General features: G+C 38.4%; 1 protein-coding gene across 2 annotated transcripts in view; it reads left to right on the top strand.

Annotated features, from left to right (window-relative positions):
* The first annotated feature begins 1,030 nt into the window (after positions 1 to 1,030).
* Positions 1,031 to 22,865, top strand: part of A1CF (APOBEC1 complementation factor) — an 80,844-nt gene continuing 59,009 nt past the window's right edge. For both annotated transcript variants that reach the window (XM_057737117.1, XM_057737118.1), the window contains exon 1: positions 1,031 to 1,106. The gene's annotated coding sequence lies outside the window, so the exon portion shown is untranslated. The remainder of the gene's footprint in view (positions 1,107 to 22,865) is intronic.

The following is a 22,865-nucleotide window of genomic DNA, read 5'->3' as shown; positions in this document are numbered from 1 at the left end:
GAACTAGCATTCGGACAGTGTGCTTTATATTCCCAGATGTAAGCAATCCACTTATGTTCCTCTCTGTCCATATTATGGAACAATCGTTTGTTTAAAAAACAAAAGCACAGACTGAACAAGTTCTTCTGTTGCTAGTTGGTTCCTAGAAAATCAGACTCCTCTTTTTAGAATTGAAGCCAAGTGTGTCCTCTAATTTCAGTGTGGGGTTCTGTGGTTTATAAACCCTTACAATGTACTCAAAATTAGGAGGGTTTTCGTTCTTTTTTTTTAAAGTGGGCTTTATGACCCTTAGAAATTTCCTCTACGGACTGGAGCTCTTATCAGAGAATTGAGAATGTAGAGTTTATATCTTTGGAAATAACATTTTCCTATTCTTCAAGAAACACAGTTACCACTGAGATTTCAAGTGATGAACAAAGCCTCAGCTCTCATACAACCTCCATACTCGGTTGATTATGACGGTTCTTCTTAAAATCCGAATGAGCAGCTTGTATAAAAAGAAGCCTGCTTTCCCCAACCTGATCTGACCCTACTTATTTGGTTATGTAAATGCTTTGTGTGTTTTATTTTTGCAAGCCTGCATTTATCTCCATACTTGACCTAAAACTCCACACTTTATTCCATGTAATACAGTGATATAAGGAGTGTAGGGGTGGGGGAAAAGGAAAAACATTCTCCTAAATTACCATAAGCTTAATATCAGTTTGGCATAGCAGAAAACAAGGGAGCTAATATAAAGAAAAATTTAGTTACCCAAATTGCAGTGAGTTCTACTTTTTAAAATATATGCCGCTTAAAACAGCATCAAAACCATTATTCGCATCAATAATTTTTAATGCAAAATTCATTTTAATAGGGTAAACAAATGAAGCAGAAGTTCTGTAGATTCTGCTTGGGTTGTACTGACCCAATTATCTGGTCAAAGGGCTGCATGGATGCAAGAGACAGGGTGAGTTAAAGTTTAACTCCCAGGAATTGTAAACCAAACCTAAAGCCACTGAACCTTTGGAGTTTGATATGATGATTAGAGCATAACCAGAGTGACACGTTGAATTCGCCATAATCAAGGAAACCTTTTCCGGGTGGGGATCTCTGAAATCACTCAGGTATGGTCCATGTGTTTTGTTTTTTCTATTTCAACTCTGTGAAACTGTGCGGTGGGAATCAGTGGGAATGCAGTGAAAACAGTTTTTACCCTCTTCCACTAGAGAGCTGAATTCAGGGATTTTTCTAGTTTGTTTTTATATTAATGAAGGCACCTGAAAACAAAAGAAAATATTGGAATGATCATATAATCTCAAAATGAGATGGCAGCTGTCTTTTGCTCTTTCATTTAATCAATTTCTGAGGCTAAACAAAAAAAAATGTAGATTTACCACTTTGGGTACAAGAATAAGGCTAACGTTTCTGAGAAATGTATTTAGCAATAGCCAGACAGCCGGGAGAGTTGTGGTTGACTGCCTGTTCTGGCCCTCAGATCCCAGGAAACATAAAAGTATAATTAACAAGAGAAATAGCAGTAACATCACTGACAGATTCTGAGTTCTCTGTATAGGTCATAATTTCTATCATACTTTAGACTTCGTACACTCAATTATCTCCTTCCCTCTCCTCCTCTATCCTGTACCACCACCAAAAGCACACACGCACAAAACAAAACAAAAACACTCATGGACAATGATTGGCTTTGAGTATATTAAATCTCAACCTTGAGATGGCTAATTATTAGATCTTTTCCTTTCAGGATGGTTTGGGCAAATGTGCTGCAGTGGGTGTATTTCACATGGTCATTGTGTTCACTCCACAAAGATGGTTCACAATCAGACTGTGATGGTATTTTATCTAAAAAAAAAAAAGAAACCCATCAAGGCACTTATCAGGAATATCCCATTCCTCCCAGAAATCACTTAAATACTCTGGTTGAAATTGTTTTGTTCTATGATTACCAAAGTAAGTTCCAAGGAGAATGGGTTCCCAGTCAAACAAATTTCTTTACCATAGGACTTTTCAGATATGTACTGTGTATCTCCAAGAAGAGGACTAACACAGCATCACTTGTGCATTGGGCAGGATTAGTGTTTTGCAAAACATGCGTTGGCAAATTTAACTCTAGTTATATTTTAGGAGCAAAGATGTGGTGGTATGGTCTGAAACATTCTTTATAATACATGCTGAGATGCATACAATAGGAGCATAGGTCTGGAAATAAAAGTGAAGTCACTTGTTAAAGCACTGAAGCTAAATACAGGTAATAAACAAATGACTTACAGGTTCATTTTTTCTTATGTTTAAGAATAAAATTCTTTATTTTAGTTTAACAGAAGGTGATATATTAGATCAGGATTTCTCATTTTTAAGGGTCCATATTTTCTAGAATAGTATTGATATTGCCCATTTGAGACAATTCTCATATTTTACTGTTTCGACTTATTTATCAAGTGTAAGGGAAGGAGAAAGATAGTCATCAAGAAAAAAGAAATTAGTTGCTCTGGGCAAACATAAAATGACATAGTGGATATGAAAACACTGAATATTTAGTTATTATTTCCTACTGGGCTAATACCAAGTTGGTTTTGTGTCATTTCGATATAACATTTCCTACACATTATTCAGTGGATATTCATACATGTGGCTCAAAAAGAGGGATTCTATTGTCAAGTACGTTGAGGAAATGGTCTTTAGACAAGTTAAAGCAGGTCTTGTTTCTACATGAGTATTTTGAGTAATAATAACAATAACAGACATTTATTAAGCATACTGTCAAGTGCACTTCCAAGCACTTTCCATGCATTTATCTCACGTTATTCTTAGGACAGCCATATAAGATAGATACTATTATAACATTTTACAAAACAAGAAAACTGAGGCACAGATAAGTTACCTAGTGGGCTGGACATCACCCAGTTAGGAGGTGGCAGAGCCAAGTTCCCCAGCCAGGTGGCCTGACTCCAGATCCCAAGCACAGAACCATGAGCTGTCCTCACAAGGACTGGAGGTTTACTCTGCATGTAAATACATTCATTCATCGTATCTAAGAGAGTAGGCAATGTTCTGTTTTCTAAGCTTAATTTACAACAGAATGTGTTCTTTCAGTAACATCTATTAACATCTCTCAGAAATGGTATTCCTCAGAACACAGATTAAGACAGAACAAATCATTTTTACAGCCGTGTCCAGCGTTCATAACAACCAGAATTGACTGAAACCATCACAATCAAAAACCTCTAAGGCACCTTAGAGTCTAATCATCTTCCATCAAACTGGACCATGCCTACCTTAGAGACTTTCCAAATTAATTACAGACAGAACACTGGACTTTTCTCCTGACAGAGCTGAGTTGGACTGCCTGTTCCCAAATTTCCTATGTGACCTTGGGCATGATATTTAACTTCCCTGAATCTCGGGTTCCTCCAATGTAAAACAGGGGTAAAATCTGTCCTGCAGAATTTAGTTAAGATTAAATGATATGATAAAACAAAATAGTTACGCACAGTCCCTGACACACAGGAGGAATTCAGCAAAACTCTCTTCCCTTTCCATCTTCCTATTGGTTAAAAACCTCCAGAAAATTTCCTAAAACTTTCCAAACTTCCCCATTAGCTCTTCTTCGTCGAAACAATGCTAATATCATTTAAATCAAAAACTGTACATAAACAATGAAGTTTTGGTGAGTCACAAAGAAAAACCCATTCCATTTATTCAGAAAAAAAGAGAACTTATTTTCTTTTACTCTAAAAAAAAGCATTGTATACTATTTTTATTTTAGAGAATGTTTCTCAAGACTCAATTAAAAACCCAATGCCTTTTTCTCTGAAACCCACAAGACACCCTGTCACAGTGTGTGTTCATTTCATCACACAGCCAGTTGATATTAAAAATCTGTTTCAATAAATATCTTTTAAAATATTGTCATCCCACAGAAAGCTGCGTAGAATGCTGGGTACTATTGCACAATGGTTTTCATTACCTTATGTGTCTCTAAATGACTCAATAAGTTCAAACAAGATGGTATTGATCCACGGAGGATAAACACCATTTTATCTTATTCATGGAAACAGTAACCAGGCACCTCTAAAGTGCAGTCCTAACAGTCCAAACTCCCCCCAGGGAAAGCATCTAGAAAAGGAGCAGCAGGACTGCTGTGACATTCTATATTAGAAATCTAAATCCCATCTGCTCCTTGGCCTGATAAGGTAAAACCCAGGCAGTAATTAACAAATATTTACTGCTGATTTGATCAGAAAAGCTAGTTTATCACTTTATCCCAATAAACCTAATCCAAGTAGGTTATCAGCTTTAAAAACTATTTCAAATTTTTAATTAAAATTTTGTGATGAATATTTTTGATGGTGCCAAACCAAAAATTAAAATATTTCCCTTTATAAAAATGGTTGTCTTGACTAAAATATACTGCTATCTTAAGCTCTCTATTTTGATTTTCTTTTAAAGATACATACACTAAACTTGTTTTTCCCTTATTCGGATATATACGTGGAATTTTATATATGTGGGTATTAACGATCATACAGAAAACATTTTCCGGATTTTCTTATTCCAATAGGACTCTGTTCCTACTCGTATTAAGAGGAAAGTAATAAAAAGGATTAAGGTAACTCCCTCTAGTGTGCAAGGTTATGTACAGGGTTCTGCCCCAGTCAATAATATGGCTAAAGAGAATTAGCATATGACAATTTGGCCAGATGGAATGACTAAGTGAGCAAAGAGGTTTGCAATTCTATAAAAATCCCTCCTTCAATGACATAGTAATGTCTTCTCTTTCTCTAGCAGTTAAAAAACGACCACTGTTTTGGGATGCCCAGCTGACTTAACACTAGATTTACATAGCAGAATTAACTACTATGATACCTTATTTCTATATAATATTCTAGTTTACAAAGCATTTTATATAGAATAATTTAGATTTTTTAATGCCAAATTTCTTCACAGTCAACTTAGTAATCCTAGTTTCTTCAAGGTAATTGTCATTATTCATCATGGAAAGATGTTCTCTTTTTAAGTTTATAAGAGTTTCTATGCCTAGTTCTGTTTAGTAGCAATAGTGCTGTGTAGGTTGCCTTTGACTACTGCCCTGGGCGTTAACTGATCTGTTGATGAATTAAATTAAGAGGTTTGATGAAACTGTGAAGAGAGGACATAAAGACATGGAAGGTGAGAGCAGAATCAGTCCCAGGCAGGTCCCAGAAAAAAACAACCCTAAAAACATTGAAACCAGTGCAGATGCTGTAACTAAGATAGTGAAGGAAGCAAAGAAAGGAAGATTCTATAACATCTCCTAAAAAACTGACAGAGCACCAGCAGGGTATTAGGTACAAAGGCAATTGACTTTCATTTCTATTAACTCATCTTTAGTATCCTTCTATCCAGCTTGTCTCTTAGGTTTACATTTAGTACTCAGCTGGGACCTTTGGCATGAAGTAAACTGACTTATTAGCCTAAAACTCTGCTTATTTGCAGCGGAAGTCAGAAATCAGAATCTGAGACCATGGAGGAGAAAACTGTGTTGGCACCTACAAATGCTCACTTCAGGAATCCTCTTTCTAATCCGCTCTCCTGAAGAGCCCTCACACTGCCTCGCAATTCAGGCATTTGCTGCCAATCAGTTGACACCCTATGATGATTACAACAATGATATTAATAATAGCTCTTATAGCCTTATATAGCTCCTGCCATATGCCAGGCACACAGAGTAACTCATTCAATCATCTGGAATGCTCCGGAATGGGTACTAGTGCAAGACCATTTTTCCAACAAAGAGGTAAAGCCTCAGAGACACAGAAGAACTTGCCCAAGATCACACAGTTAACCAGTGCTGGAAACAGGCGTGAGCTCCAGCAGTCTGATGCACAGACCCTGCCAACAGAGCAAAAACGGAACACCCAGAAGCACTGAGTCTTGGAGTTAAAAGGAAATGTTGAGGTCCTTTATTTGACAGAGCAAAAGCTAAATGGGTGTCCCAAGGATAAAAGACACTTTATCAGAGTAAGAACCCACGTGCAGGACTCTAACCCTCAGGCAGGCCCTTTCCCTTATACCACCTCCCACTGGAAAGCACTTCTATTTCAGCCTGACTCTCTATACAAACTCTGAGAGAGAGGTTAATCGGACCTCCACGATTATGAGAAGTAGTCCCTTCGCTCTGAGTCCCACTCCCCCTGCTATGCTCAGCTTCACGGATGGACACAGCTGGACACTCAGTTAAAGGAGACCCATCTTGTGAAGGAAGAGACTGCCAGCCCAGATCACAGAGGAAATATGCTCAGGCTCAGGCCAGGAACACAGTGGAGGCAGCTCTGAAAATACAAAGTACTTGTCCTGAATGACTTGGCTGCCTTATACCCGAATTCCGTTAATATGTGAAAAGGACACAGCACCTCCCACCTGGAGGACACACCCTTCTCGCCAGGGAGAGGATAATTGGGTTGCTAGGTCTGTGAATGCTAAGGGAATCCCATATTTAAACTGACCTAATTTGTAGCTTTAAATTGAAACCCAGATGCACCCAAATAGCAGCTCCACCAGCCTCAATAGAGTTCTTCATTTAGGATAGAAAGAGCATGTTTCCAGAAGTTCCTTTTTAAAATACAAATTAGTTGGAATACAGAGTGGGAGTGATCAGGGCACTCTGAGGTGTTAACATTAGGAATACTGTAGCCTAAAATCACCTAGCATATTCAATAGCCTGGTAAAGCCTTATGGAAATAGTACTGAGGACAAGTAAGTTTTGATGGTGGGAAAGAGAAGATGTAGAGGAGAGATGGCCCAGGGTGGAAGTGTCATGGATAACCAGAGGATAAAATAAGATATTTGACTGGAAGGTGTTTGTCTGATTTTTGAGGAAGAATTTACTTATTAAATACATTTTATTTTTATTTTATTATTAAAGTCATTTGAGCACCACACTTAGGAGATACTAATTCCCCCATGTTTCTCCCTCATTTTATAACAGTTACTTAATATAAGTGCATTTACTTAAATTGGAATCAATCAGGGAATGCCATTATGTGGTCCCAGAAGATAATAAAGATAAGAGAAAACCTATAACGTCTAGAAACTCTTATTCTTATTTGCCTTTTGAAATAAGCCATAAAATGAAATATTTACTATAATAATAATTCAGTTTATTACTTTCAATAACAATAATTCAAGATTTCAAAGTATTCCCAAAATTCTAATGAAGTAAACCTGATTCATGGTGCTGGAATGGCCAAGAGGGAGATGATTACAACATTAAAGCAGAGGGCTCTGGACCCAGAGTGCCTGGGCTCAATTCCTAGCCTCACCACTTACTAGCCATGGTAACTTCTCTTTGCCGGTTTCCTCTGCTTTAAAATAAAGGTTGCTTTGAGATTAGATCAGAAACTATACATGAAGTTCTTAGAACAATACCAAGTAAGCATACATAAAACTCAACTATTGCAGCTATAATTCTCATCTCATTTCTGTGCTGATTACACAATGCTTTACTAGAAGAAAATGGTTAGAAGAGAGAGAGGCTATGAGGTCAACACGCAGAAAGTGTATTTTAGCCTGGAAGTCAGTGGCTTAGAAATTAACTCTCCCCATGACTGGCTTGCTGTGCAAATTAGGAACAATTTCTCCCTGACTCTCTTGCAGTTTTTTCAAGGCAGAGATGTTCTCTATCATAGGCAAGCCCTCCTAATTAAGCTGGTATAGAGTGGTTTAAAGGAACCTGGGTAATTAGCAAGGGAAGCAGACTAGAAGTCTGGTCTGAAATCACCCCAGAGTACAAACCTCTCAGGGTCTGTTATTTTCATAGTTATGACCCCCCCCCCAAAAAAAAATCCAAATATTCAAAGACATAAAAAGATGCTGCTTGCTGAAGGACAGTATGGTTATTAGTAAAACAAAAAAGCAGGCATGAGTTAATATAAACTGCCCCTAAATTGGTCCCCAGCACAGGCATGGAAACAGACTCCTAAAGAGAAAATTACATGCAGAGGAGATTTGGGGCACCAGGACTGCCATGGAAGGGGTGGGCGTCAGTGTCCATTTTAAGGGAAGATGAAAGGGCACCAAGGAGATTATTATGTTAACTTACCCACTGGGAATTGATTTATTGAGCCTTGATTTGAGTTCAGCATTACTCTAGATGCTGTGCTGGATACAAAAATGTATTGTACATTTGTCCCTAAAATCAAGGAACTCATGAAGGTTTCCCCAGAGCTCCCATAGCAGTCCCAGGATAATTAATCACTCCCTTCTCCAAGGGCTTTTTTAAAAAATATTCTATTTAAATATTTATTTTTTATCAAAGTCATACATGTACATATTTTTTAAAGTAAAATGTTCTACAGAGTTTATAATGAAAACCATAAGACTTCTGCTCCAGTCCTGCTCACGTCTTCTTTTTTTTAAGCTCTTTATTGGAAAATAATTGCTTTACACTCTTGTACCAGCTTTTGAGGTACACCAAAGTGAATCAGCTGTATTTATACATATATCCCTATATCCCATTCCTCCCGTGACTCCCTCCTGCTCTCCCTGTCCTGGCCCTCTAAGGCATCACCCATCATCGAGTTGATCTCCCTCTGTAATACAGCAACTTCCCACTAGCTATCTATTTTACAGTTGGTAGTGTATATATGTCTATGCTACTCTCTCGCATTGTTTCAGCTTCCCCTTCGCCCCCCGCTCCCCCAACCCCATGTCCTCCAGTCCATTCTCTGCATCTGCATCCTTATTCTTGCCCTGTCACTGGATTCATCGGTACCACTTTTTTTTTTAGATTCCGTATATATAAGTTAGCATACAGTATTTGTTTTTCTTTTTCTGGCTTACTTCACTCTGTATGACAGACTCTAGGTCTATACACCTCATTACATATAGCTCCATTTCATTCCTTTTTATGGCTGAGAAAGATTCCATTGTATATATGTGCCACATCTTCTTTATCCATTCATCTCTTGATGGGCATTTAGGTTGCTTCCATGTCTTGGCTATTGTAAATAGTGCTGCAGTGAACATTGTGGTACATATTTCTTTTTGGATTATGGTTTTCTCTGGGTATATGCCCAGTAGTGGGATTACTGGGTCATATGGTAGTTCTATTTGTAGTTTCTGAAGGAACCTCCATACTGTTTTCCATAGTGGCTGTACCAACTTACATTCCCACCAACTGTGCAGGAGGGTTCCCTTTTCTCCACACCCTCTCCAACATTTGTTATTTCTAGATTTTTTGATGATGGCCATTCTGATCGGTGTGAGGTGATACCTCATTGTGGCTTTGACTTGCATTTCTCTAATGATTAGTAATGTTGAGCATCTTTTCGTGTGTTTGTTGGCCATGTGTATGTCTTCTTTGGAGAAATGTCCATTTAGGTCTTCTGCCCGTTTGTGGATTGGGTTATTTGCTTTTTTGGTATTAAGCTGTATGAGCTGCTTGTATATTTTGGAAATTAATCCTTTGTCCGTTGCTTCATTGGCAAGTATTTTCTCCCATCCTGAGGGTTGTCTTCTTGTCTTGTTTATGGTTTCTTTCGCTGTGCAACAGCTTTTGAGTTTCATTAGGTCCCATTTGTTTATTCTTGATTTTATTTCCATGATTCTAGGAGGTGGGTCAAAAAGGATCTTGCTTTGATGGATGTCATAGAGTGTTCTGCCTATGTTTTCCTCTAGGAGTTTTATAGTGTCTGGCCTTACATTTAGGTCTTTAGTCCATTTTGAGTTTATTTTTGTGTATGATGTTAGGTAGTGTTCTAATTTCATTCTTTTACATGTTGTTGTCCAATTTTCCCAGCACCACTTATTGAAGAGGCTGTCTTTTTTCCATTGTATGTTCTTGCCTCCTCTGTCAAAGATAAGGTGCCCCTATGTGCTTGGGTTTACCTCTGAGTTCTCTATTCTGTTCCACTGATCTTCCTTTCTATTTTTGTGCCAGTACCATACTGTCTTGATCACTGTAGCCTTATAGAATAGTTTGTAGTATAGTTTGAAGTCAGGAAGCCTAATTCCACCAACTCCATCTTTCCTTCTCAAGATTGCTTTGGCCATTTGGGGTCTTTTGCGTTTCCATACAAGTCGTAAGATTTCTTACTCTAGTTCTGTGAAAAATGCTGTTGGTAATTTGATAGGGATTGTGTTGAATCTGTAAATTGCTTTGGATAGTACGGTCATTTTCACAATGTTGATTCTTCCAATCCAAGAACACGGTATGTCTCTCCATCTGTTTGTATCGTCTTTGATTTCTTTCATCAGTGTCTTATAGTTTTCTGCATACAGGTCTTTTGCTTCCTTAGGCAGGTTTATTCCTAGGTATTTTATTCTTTTTGTTGCAGTAATGAATGTGAGAGTTTCCTTAATTTCTCTTTCTGCTCTTCCGTTGTTAGTGTATAGGAATGCAAGACATTTCTGTGCATTAATTTTGTATCCTGCTACTTTACTAAACTCATCACTTAGTGTTAGCAGTTTTCTGGTAGAGTCTTTAGGGTTTTCTATGTATAATGTCATGTCATCTGCAAAGAGTGACAACTTTACTTATTCTTTTCCAATTTGGATTCCTTTGATTTCTTTTTCTTCTCTGATTGCTGTGGCTAAAATTTCCAAAATTATGTTGAATAATAATGCTGAGAGTGCACACTCTTGTCTTGTTCCTGTTCTTAGAGGGAATTCTTTCAGTTTTCCCCCATTTAGAATGATGTTGGCTGTTGGTTTCTCATATGTGGTTTTTATTGTGTTGAGGTAATTTCCTTCTATGCCCATTTCCTGGAGAGTTTTTATCATAAATGGATGTTGAATTTTGTCAAAAGCTTTTTCCACATCTATTGAGATGATCATATGGTTTTTATCCTTCAATTTGTTGATATGATGTATCACATTGATTGATTTGTGTATACTGAAGAATTCTTGGATCCCAGGGATAAACCGCACTTGATCATGGTGTATGATCTTTTTAATGTGCTGTTGGATTCTGTTAGCTAGTATTTTGTTGAAGATTCTTGCATCTATATTCATCGGTGATATTGGCCTGTAATTTTCTTTTTTGTGTGTGTGTGACATCTTTGCCTGGTTTTGGTATCAGGGTGATGGTGACCTCGTAGAATGGGTTTGGGAGTGTTCCTCCTTCTGCTATATTTTGGAAGAGTTTGAGAAGGATAGGTGTTAGCTCTTCTCTAAATGTTTGATAGAATTCGCCTGTGAATCCATCTGGTCCTGGGTTTTTGTGTGTTGGCAGATTTTTAATCACAGTCTCAATTTCCGTACTTGTGATTGGTCTGCTCATATTTCCTATTTCTTCCTGGTTTAGGCTGGGAGGATTGTATTTTTCTAAGAATTGATCCATTTCTTCCAGGTTATCCAATTTATTGGCATATAGTTGCCTGTAGTAGTCTCTCATGAACTTTTGTATTTCTGCGGTGTCCATTGTTACTTCTTTTTCATTTCTAATTCTGTTGATTTACGTCTTTTCCCTTTTTTTCCTGATGAGTCTGGCTAATGGTTTATCAATTTTGTTAATCTTCTCAAAGAACCAGCTTTTAGTTTCATTGATCTTTGCTATTGTTTCCTTCATTTATTTTTCATTTCTTTCTTTTTTTTTTTTTTTTTTTTAAATCTTTGGTTCCTTCTTTTTTTTTGTTTTCTAGATTTTCTTTTCTTTTTTTATTTTTTTTTTATTATTTTTTTTGGGGGGTACACCAGGTTCAATCATCTGCTTTTATACACATATCCCCGTATTCCCTCCCTTCCTTGACTCCTCCCCACTCAGGTCCCCCCCACCCTCCCTGCCCCAGTCCTCTAAGGCATCTTCCATCTTCGAGTTGGACTCCCTTTGTTATACAACAACTTCCCACTGACTATTTCACAGTTGGTAGTATATATATGTCTGTGCTACTCTCTCGCTTCGTCTCAGTTTCCCCTTCACCCCCCGCCCCCTCCCATACCTCGAGTTCTCCAGTCCATTCTCTGTATCTGCATCCTTATTCTTGTCACTGAGTTCATCAGTGCCATTTTTAGATTCCGTATATGTGAGTTAGCATACAATATTTGTCCTTCTCTTTCTGACTTACTTCACTCTGTATGACAGATTGTAGTTCTATCCACCTCATTACATACAGCTCTATCTCATTCCTTTTTATAGCTGAGTAATATTCCATTGTATATATATGCCACATCTTCTGTATCCATTCATTTGTTGATGGGCATTTAGGTTGCTTCCATGTCCTGGCTATTGTAAAGAGTGCTGCAATAAACATTATGGTACAAGTTTCTTTTGGGATAATGGTTTTCTTTGGGTATATGCCCAGCAGTGGGATTACTGGATCATATGGTAGTTCTATTTGTAGTTTTTTAAGGAACCTCCAAATTGTTTTCCATAGTGGCTGTACCAACTTACATTCCCACCAACAGTGCAGGAGAGTTCCCTTTTCTCCACACCCTTTCCAACATTTGTTGTTTCCAGATTTTGTGATGATGGCCATTCTGATTGATGTGAGGTGATACCTCATTGTGGCTTTGACGTGCATTTCTCTGATGATAAGTGATGTTGAGCATCTTTTCATGTGTTTGTTGGCCATCTGTATGTCTTCTTTGGAGAAATGTCTATTTAGGTCTTCTGCCCATTTGTGGATTGGGTTATTTGCTTTTTTGGTATTAAGCTTCGTGAGCTGCTTGTATATTTTGGAGGTTAATCCTTTGTCCGTTGTTTCATAGGCAACTATTTTTTCCCATTCTGAGGGTTGCCTTTTAGTCTTGTTTATGGTTTTTTTTCACTGTGCAAAAGCTTTTAAGTTTCATGAGGTCCTATTTGTTTATTCTTGATTTTATTTCCATGATTCTAGGAGGTGGGTCAAAAAGGATCTTGCTTTGATGTATGTCATAGAGTGTTCTGCCTATGTTTTCCTCTAGGAGTTTTATAGTGTCTGGCCTTATATGTAGGTCTTTAATCCATTTGGTGTTTATTTTTGTGTATGGTGTTAGGTAGTGTTCTAATTTCATTCTTTTCCATGTTGCTGTCCAATTTTCCCAGCACCACTTATTGAAGAGGCTGTCTTTTTTCCATTGTATACTCGTGCCTCCTTTGTCAAAGATAAGGTGCCCATATGTGTTTGGGCTTACTTCTGAGTTCTCTATTCTATTCCATTGATCTTCCTTTCTATTTTTGTGCCAGTACCATATTGTCTTGATCACTATGGCCTTGTAGTATAGTTTGAAGTCAGAAAGCCTGATTCCACCAACTCCATTTTTCCTTCTCAAGATTGCTTTGGCTATTCGGGGTCTTTTGCGTTTCCATACAAATCATAAGATTTCTTGCTCTAGTTCTGTGAAAAATGCCATTGGTAATTTGATCGGGTTTGCATTGAATCTGTAAATTGCTTTGGGTAGTACAGACATTTTCACGATGTTGATTCTTCCAATCCAGGAACATGGTATGTCCCTCCATCTGTTTGTGTCGTCTTTGATTTCTTTCATCAATGTCTTAAAGTTTTCTGCATACAGATCTTTTGCCTCCTTAGGCAGGTTTATTCCTAGGTATTTTATTCTTTTGGTTGCAGTGGTGAATGTGAGAGTTTCCTTAATTTCTCTTTCTGCTCTTCCGTTGTTAGTGTATAGGAATGCAAGACATTTCTGTGCATTAATTTTGTATCCTGCTACTTTACTAAACTCATCAATTAGTGCTAGCAGTTTTCTGGTAGAGTCTTTAGGGTTTTCTATATATAATATCATGTCATCTGCAAAGAGTGACAATTTTACTTCTTCTTTTCCAATTTGGATTCCTTTGATTTCTTTTTCTTCTCTGATTGCTGTGGCTAAAACTTCCAAAACTATGTTGAATAATAGTGGTGAGAGAGGACACCCTTGTCTTGTTCCTGTTCTTAGAGGGAATGCTTCCAGTTTTTCCCCATTGAGAACGATGTTGGCTTTTGGTTTTTCATATATGGCTTTTATTATGTTGAGGTAATTTCCTTCTATGCCCATTTTCTGGAGAGCTTTTATCATAAATGGATGTTGAATTTTATCAAAAGCTTTTTGTGCATCTATTGAAATGATCATATGGTTTTTATCCTTCAGTTTGTTGATATGATGTATCACGTTGATTGATTTGTGTATATTGAAGAATCCTTGCATCCCAGGGATAAACCCCACTTGATCATGGTGTATGATTTTTTTAATGTGCTGTTGCAGTCTGTTAGCTAGTATTTTGTTGAGGATTTTTGCATCTATATTCATCAGTGGTATTGGTCTGTAGTTTTCTTTTTTTGTGACATCTTTGCCTGGTTTTGGTATCAGGGTGATGGTAGCCTCGTAGAATGAGTTTGGGAGTGTTCCACCTTCTGCAATATTTTGGAAGAGTTTGAGAAGGATAGGTGTTAACTCTTCTTGAAATGTTTGATAGAATTCGCCCGTGAACCCATCTGGTCCTGGGCTTTTGTGTGTTGGGAGATTTTTAATCACTGCCTCAATTTCCGTACTTGTGATTGGTCTGTTCATGGTTTCTATTTCTTCCTGGTTCAGTCTTGGAAGATTGTATTTTTCTAAGAATGTATCCATTTCTTCCAGGTTATCCAATTGATTGGCATATAGTTGCTTGTAGTAGTCTCTCATGATGTTTTGTATTTCTGCTGTGTCCGTTGTGACTTCTCCTTTTTCATTTCTAATCCTGTTGATTTGCATCCTCCCTTTTTTTCTTGATGAGTCTGGCTAATGGTTTATCAATTTTGTTAATCTTCTCAAAGAACCAGCTTTTAGTTTTATTTATTTTTCTTATGGTTTCTTTCCTCTCTTTTTCATTTATTTCTGCTCTGATCTTTATGATTTCTTTCCTTCTGCTCGCTTTGGGGTTTCTTTGTTCTTCTTTCTCTAGTTGTTTTAGGTGTAAGGTTAGGTTGTTTTATCGATAATTTTCTTGTTTCTTAAGGTAGGACTGTATTGCTATAAACTTCCCTCTTAGAACTGCTTTTGCTGCATCCCATAGGTTTTGGGTTGTTGTGTTTTCATTGTCATTTTTTTCTAGATATTTTTTGATTTCTTCTTTGATTTCTTTAGTGATTCCTTGGTTGTTTAAGAGTGAATTGTTTAGCCTGCATGTGTTTGTATTTTTTGCAGTTTTTTTTCCTGTAATTGATATCTAGTCTCATGGCATTGTGGTCTGAGAAGATGCTTGATATGATTTCAATTTTCTTGAATTTGCCGAGGTTTGATTTGTGACCCAAGATGTGATCTATCCTGGAAAATGTTCCGTGTGCACTTGAGAAGAAAGTGTATTCTGTCGTTTTTGGATGGAATGTCCTATAAATATCAATTAAGTTGAGATGGTCTAATGTGTCATTTAAAGCTTGTGTGTCTTTATTTATTTTCTGTTTGGATGATCTGTCCATTGATGTAAGTGGGGTGTTCAAGTCTCCCACTATTATTGTGTTCCTGTCGATGTCCCCTTTTATAGCTCTTAGCATTTGCCTTATGTATTGAGGTGCTCCTATATTAGGGGCATAGATATTTACCATTGTGACATGTTCTTCTTGAATGGATCCCTTGATTATTATGTAGTGTCCTTCCTTGTCTCTTTTAATCGTCTTTACTTTCAAGTCTAATTTGTCTGATATGAGTATTGCTACTCCAGCTTTCTTTTGACTTCCATTTGCATGGAATATCTTTTTCCATCCCTTTACTTTCAGTCTATATGTATCCCTTGGTCTGAAGTGGGTTTCTTGTAGGCAGCATATAGAAGGGTCTTGTTTTTGTATCCATTCAGCCAGTCTGTGTCTTTTGGTTGGAGCATTTAATCCATTTACATGTAAAGTGATTATTGACATGTGTGTTCCAATTACCATTTTCTTAATTGTTTTGGGTTTGTATTTGTAGGTGTTTTCCTTTTCTTGTGTTTCCTACTTAGAGAAGTTCCTTTAGCACTTGTTGTAAGGCTGGTTTGGTGGTGCTGAATTCTCTTAACTTTTGCTTGTCTGGAAAGCTTTTGATTTCTCCCTCATATCTGAATGAGATTCTTGCTGGGTAGAGTATTCTTGGCTGTAGGTTTCTCTCTTTCAGGACTTTCAGTATATCCTGCCATTCCCTTCTGGCCTGCAGCGTTTCTGTAGAAAGATCAGCTGTTATCCTTATGTATTTTCCCTTATATGTTGTTTGTTGCTTTTCTCTTGCTGCTTTTAATATTTTTTCTTTGTGTTTAATTGTCATTAGTTTGATTAACATGTGTCTTGGTGTATTTCTCCTTGGGTTTATTCTGTATGGGACTCTCTGTGCTTCTTGGACTTGGTGAATTATTTCCTTTCCCATGTTGGGGAAATTTTCCACTATAACCTCTTCAAATATTTTCTCAGACCTTTCTTGTTTTCTTCTTCTTCTGGGATGCCTATAATTCGAATGTTGGTACGCTTAATGTTATCACTGAGGTCTCTGAGACTGTCATCTATTCTTTTTATTCTTTTTTCTTTTTCCTGCTCTGTGGCATTTATTTCCCCCATTCTATCTTCCAACTCACTTATTCGTTCTTCTGCCTCAGTCATTCTGCTGGTTATGGCATCTAGAGTATTTTTAATTTCAGTTATTTTGTTATCCATTGCTGTTTGTTTTTCTGAGTTCTTATGAACTGTTTCTTGTACTTTATTTTGTTATCAAGATTTTGTATCATTTTTACTATCATTACTCTAAATTCTTTTTCAGGCATTTTCCCTATTTGCTCCTCATTTATTTGGTCTTGTGGGTTTTTTTCCTGCTCCTTTGCCTGCATGGTGTTTCTTTGTTCCCTCATGGTTGTCCAAACTTTTGGGGTTGCTTGTCCTGGCGATAGAGGTGTTTATAGAAGACTGTCCAAGCCTCAGACTAATGTCCAAGTATTGGATTAAACGAATATTAAGTCTAGGAAACACATACATGTATAAGACACACAATTACTGAATCTGTTAGGACATAAGGCTCTAGAAAGACCTGACAGAACCCCAGTGTGCTATCAGATATTCAAAGAGAAACCCAACAGAAATTGACAACTGAAACAGAACAAATCAGAGACAAAAGCAAAAGCAAACAAACAAACAAATAACACCTTACACATAGAAACATTAATCCAGGGAGATTTTGTAAGCTAGGATCAAATATAGAAAAGAGCCAGAGTACCACCAGAGAGAATGGAGATTCTCAGAATGTAATTAGACAACTGTACTAAGAACTAAGATAAAGACAAAAGCCTAATATTAAATACCAAGGCAGTGCGTCATCTGGAGAATAGAGCAAGGAGTCTGAGCAGACCGATAGTGTTGCCTATAAGTATGTTAAGATAAAATAAACTTAAAATGGCTGGAAGAAAGTGGAACAGAAGAGCGTAATGTGGTTGGAAATATGCAAATAAAAAGAAAGGAATAGAAATGTATAAAAGATAGGGATGAAAGGAAAGTATGAGAGATATATTGTCCATACTACCAAAAACTAAGCTAGATATAGAAGTGTATAAAAAGGCAAAAAAAAAAAAAAAAGAATAAAAAATATCACTAAAAAATTATGTTATAAAACTTGTAGATCCCTTAGGGCTAAGATCATATTTAATAAAGAAAAAAAAAAAAGAGAGAGAGAAAGAAAAAAAGAAAAAAAAAAATCCAGAACTGATCCCAGAATGGACCAGTTCAATAGGTATTGATACTACTATTTCTGTTTCCTTAGCGTCTCAGCTGTAAGTGTCCTTCTCCTTGCCTTGGGTTTTTTTGCATTATTCTGTGACCAGCAGAGATTCCTTTATTGTTCGTCTGTAAGCGTCGGTGTGTGGGGAGGGAGAGGGTACAATAGTTGCTCATTCTCTTGGGAGTGAGTGAGCAGTGGCGCACTGTTGTTTCAATCAGGCTTGGAAGTGCCTGTTGCAGAGGGATGCCGGTGGCTCAGACGTAAACAGAAAGTCTTAGAGTTGGGCCCCTCTCGGGTTTTTTTTTTGTTGTTGCTGTTGTTTTTTTTTTTTTTTTCTCTCTGGGCAGCCTCCCTGCTGCTGGCGTTGCAAGGGGTTTTAATCTAGCCCGGCCCGAGCGCCTGAGGGTGCTTGTTATCCCTGAGCGCCTTAGGTGGCCCACGGGCATCTCTCCACTGCCTGTTGCAGAGGCGCTGAAAGTGAGAGAGAGGCTATGCGCGCGGCTCCTCCCCCCCAGCCCATGAGCCTGCAGCCTCCAGCCGCCATCATGGCCGGGCAGCTCTCAGGGACGGGCACTCCTCTCTGTGGACCTCCTCCCTCCTCTCCTCTGGGTCCGTCACCCTACCGGCAACAATGTTTCTCACCCTTAACCAGCTCTCCGGTTCCCACACTCCCGCTCCCGGACTCTCCGTTCAGCCGTGGATCGATGTCTCGGTCCGGGAACGCTGAGCTGCGCTGCGGACCCTCCGTATGTTTCTCACTCCCTCCCACCTGCCACAGCTCGGCCGCTTCACCCTCTTTGAGCCTTCGTAGATGCCTCCCTACCGGCTATGTCGGGCTCCCCGCAGTCCTTTCTGGTGTCCGAGGCCGTCTGCTGGTGTTCATCTGGTTCTCTGTGGGAATTACTGTGTCCTTCCGTGCATTCCCAATGCATCTGTGGAGAGGGATGCACTCCACGTCTCTCTACTTCGCCGCCATCTTTTCTCTCCCGGTTCCCCAAATCCTTTACTTTTAAAGACAAGGAACTTGAGGTCCAGGAAGGTGAAACCACTTTCCTGAGACTACACCACTGGTTATTAATCATTCCATCATTTTAGTGCCTTTTAGACCCAGCTTGAATTAACCAGAAGTTTAAAACTGACAGGACTTTTCCATCACAGTGGTGGTCTAGGTAGCTTATCCTTTTCATTTATTTCTGATCTGATCTTTATGATTTCTTTCCTTCTGCTCGCTTTGGGGTTTCTTTGTTCTTCTTTCTCTAGTTGTTTTAGGTATAAGGTTAGGTTGTTTATTTGATATTTTTCTTTTTTCTTAAGGTAGGACTATATTGCCATCAACTTCCCTCTTAGAACTGCTTTTGCTGCATCCCATAGGTTTTGGGTTGTTGTGTTTTCATTGTCATTTTTTTCTAGATATTTTTTGATTTCTTCAGTGATTTCTTGGTTGTTTAATAGCATATTGTTTAGCCTCCATATGTTTGTATTTTTTAGTTTTTTTCCTGTAACTGATATCTAGTCTTATGGCATTGTGATCAGAGAAGATGCTTGATATGATTTCAATATTCTTGAATTTACTGAGTGTTGATTTGTACCCCAAGATGTGATCTATCCTGGAAAATGTTCTGGGTGCACTTGAGAAGAAAGTGTATTCTGTACTTTTTGGATGGAATGTAGTATAAATATCAGTTAGGTCGAGATGGTCTAATGTGTCATTTAAAGCTTGTGCGTCCTTATTTATTTTCTGTTTGGATGATCTGTCCATTGATATAAGTGGGGTGTTCAAGTCTCCTACTATTATTTTGTTACTGTCGATTTCCTCTTTTATGGCTGTTAGCATTTGCCTTATGTACTGAGGTGCTCCTATGTTGGGGTATAGATATTTACAATTGTTATATGTTCTTCTTGAATGGATCTCTTAATAATTATGTAGTGCGCTTCCTTGTCTCTTGTAATAGTCTTTAAAGTCTAATTTGTCTGATATGAGTATTGCTACTCCAGCTTTCTTTTGACTTCCATTTGCATGGAATATCTTTTTCCATCCCTTGACTTTCAGTCTCTATGTGTCCCTTGGTCTGAAGGGTGTTTCTTGTAGGCAGCATATAGAAGGGTCTTGTTTTTGTATCCATTCAGCCAGTCTGTGTCTTTTGGTTGGAGCATTTAATCCATTTACATATAAGGTGATTATTGACATGTGTGTTCCAATTACCATTTTCTTAATTGTTTTGGGCTTGTTTTTGTAGGTCTTTTCCTTCTCTTTTGTTTCCTACTTAGAAAAGTTCCTTTAGCAATTGTTGTGAGGCTGGTTTGGTGGTGCTGAATTCTCTTAACTTTTGCTTGTCTGGAAAGCTTTTGATTTCTCCCTCAAATCTGAATGAGATTCTTGCTGGGTAGAGTATTCTTGGCTGTAGGTTTCTCTCTTTCAGGACTTTCAGTATATCCTGCCATTCCCTTCTGTCCTGCAGTGTTTCTGCAGAAAGATTAGCTGTTATCCTTATGGGTTTTCCCTTATATGTTGTTTGTTGCTTTTCTCTTGCTGCTTTTAATATTTTTTCTTTGTGCTTAATTTTTGTTAGTGTGATTAATATGTGCCCTGGTGTGTTTCGCCTTGGGTTTATTCTGTATGGGACTTTCTGCACTTTTTGGACATGATTAATTATTTCCTTTCCCATGTTGGGGAAGTTTTCCACTATAACCTCTTCAAATATTTTCTCAGACCCTTTCTTTTTTTCTTCTTCTTCTGGGATGCCTATAATTCGAATATTGGTGTGCTTAATGTTGTCACCAATGTCTCTGAGACTGTCTTCCACTCTTTTTATTCTCTTTTTTCTTTCCTGCTCTGTGGCAGTTATTTCTTCCATTCTATCTTCCAACTCACTTATTCGTTCTTGTGCCTCAGTTATTCTGCCTTTTATACCATCAAGAGTATTTTTAATTTCTGTTATTTTGTTGTCCATTACTGTTTGTTTGCTCTTTAGTTCTTCTGAGTCCTTATTAACTTTTTTTTGTATTTTCTGTATTTTGTTATCGAGATTTTGGATCATCTTTACTGTCATTACTCTGAATTCTTTTTCAGGCAATTTTACTAATTCCTCTTCATTTATTTGGTCTTGTGAGTTTTTTTTCCTACTCCTTTGCCTGCATGGTATTTCTTTGTTTTCTCATTTTGTCTAATTTATAGGATTTGCTGTCTCCTTTCCCTATGCTGCCTATTAGTAATTCCTCTTGTTTCTGCCCTCTGCCCCCTGTGGTGGAGTTTGTCCAGTGTCTTGAGCAGGCTTCCTGGTGGGGGGGTCTAGTGTCTGCTTTCCGGTGCGTGGCTCTGTGTCTTTTCTCTCTGATGAGCAGGGTTGTGTCAGGAGGTGTGTTGTAGGGTATCTGTGAGGTTAATATGGCTTTAGGTAGTCTGTGTGCTGATGTGTTCCTGCCTTGGTTGTAGTTTGGTGTGAGATGTCCAGCACTGGCAGCTGCAGACAGTCAGACGAAGCTGTCTTAGACTCTGATTCAGGGCTCTGTGAGAGTTCTCTACAGTTAATCTTCCCTGTGTCTGAGGACTCCCTAGTAGTCTAGCATCCTGGATTCAGTGCTCCCTCCTCAGAACCTCCTACCTGACTTCTGATGGAGTAGTCCAGACTTTAGAGGTTGCTTGTCCTGGCAATAAAGAGGTTTAAAGAAGACTGTCCATGCCCTAGACTAATGGCAGAGTGCTTAGTCAAACAAATACTAAGTCAAGGAAATACATACATGTATAAGATACACAAATACTGAATTGAATAGAACATAAGGCACTAGAAAGACCTGACAGAAGAACCCCAGTATGCCATCAGACAATCAAAGAGAAAACCAACAGAAATTCAAAACCAAAAAAAACAAGCAAACAAAAAAAAAACCAAACGAACCCCCCCCCCCCCGCTCCACACACACACAGATACACACAAACACAAATCCAGGGAGATTTTGAAAGCTAGGATCAAATATTATAAAAAGCAAGAGTACCACCAGACAGACTGAAGATTCTCAGAATGAAATCAGACAGTTAAACTTAGAACTAAGATAAAGACAAAACCTAATAATAAAAACCAAAGCATTGTGTCATCTGGAGAATAAAGCAAGGAAACAGAGTAGACCAATAATATTGCTTATAAGTATATTAAGATAAAATAAATTAAAAAAGGATAGAAGACGGCAACAGAAGAGCATAGTGTGACTGGAAATATGAAAAGAAAAAGAAAGAAATAGAAATGTATGAAAGATAGAGATGAAAAGAAGGTAGGAGAGATACAGTCAGCACTACAAAAAACTTAGCTAGAAATAGAAATATATAAAAAGCCTAAAAAAATAGAATAAAACGTAGAATTAAAAAGTGTTATAAAATGTGTAGATCCCTTAGGACTAAGATCATAATTAATAAAATAAATAAAATTAAATTTAAAAAAAACTAGAACTGACCCCAGAATGGATTAGATCAATAGAATTAATAATAATATTTCTGTTTCCTTGGGGTCTCAGCTGTAATTGTCCTTCTACTCACCTTGGGTTTTTTGTATTACGCTGTGACCAGCAGAGCTTCCTTTATTGTTCGTCTGTAAGCGCTGGTGTGTGGAGAAAGAGGGGGGTACAAGAGTAGCTCCTTCCCCTGGGAGTGAGTTAGCAGTGGCACCCTGCCTGGGTCACGGCAGCTCAGATGTCCATGGTGGTGCCTGTTGCAGAGGGATGCCGGTGGTTCAGGTGTAAACAGAATGTCTCCAGAGCTGGACCACTCTGCAGTCTTTTGGCTCTTGGCTGCAGGCACCCTAGGCCAGCCCCACCCAGGGGCCTTTGTTATCCCTGAGTGCATTAGCCAGGCCCAGAGGGGTCCTTCCTTTGTCTGTCGCAGGCTCTGACAGAGAGGCTACACCTGCGGCTCCTCCCTGCTGCTTGTCAGTCAGTAGTATGGAGCTGCCACCATGGCAGCCCAGCTTTCCATGGTAGGCACTCTCTCCTAAGGATTTCTTTCCTCCTGTTCTCTCAGTCCATCTCCCCACTGCCAAAATGTTTCTCACCCTGAACCAGTTCTCCAGTTCCCACATTCCAGCTCCAAGACCCCCTGTTCAGTTGTGAACTAATGTCTCAGTCCAGACACGCTGAGCCATGGTGCAGACCCTCCGTGTGTTTCTCATTCTTTCCTGTTTGCCACAGCTCAGCTGCTTCATCCTCTTTGATCAGTTCCAAATGCCTCCCTTCTGACCCAGGGAAATTCCCTGTTGGAGAAGGGGTTTCCCTGTCAGTTA

Source organism: Hippopotamus amphibius, chromosome 5 (assembly GCF_030028045.1).
Source record: "Hippopotamus amphibius kiboko isolate mHipAmp2 chromosome 5, mHipAmp2.hap2, whole genome shotgun sequence".
NCBI lineage: Eukaryota > Metazoa > Chordata > Mammalia > Artiodactyla > Hippopotamidae > Hippopotamus > Hippopotamus amphibius.
This window is presented reverse-complemented; position numbering and strand designations above follow the sequence as displayed.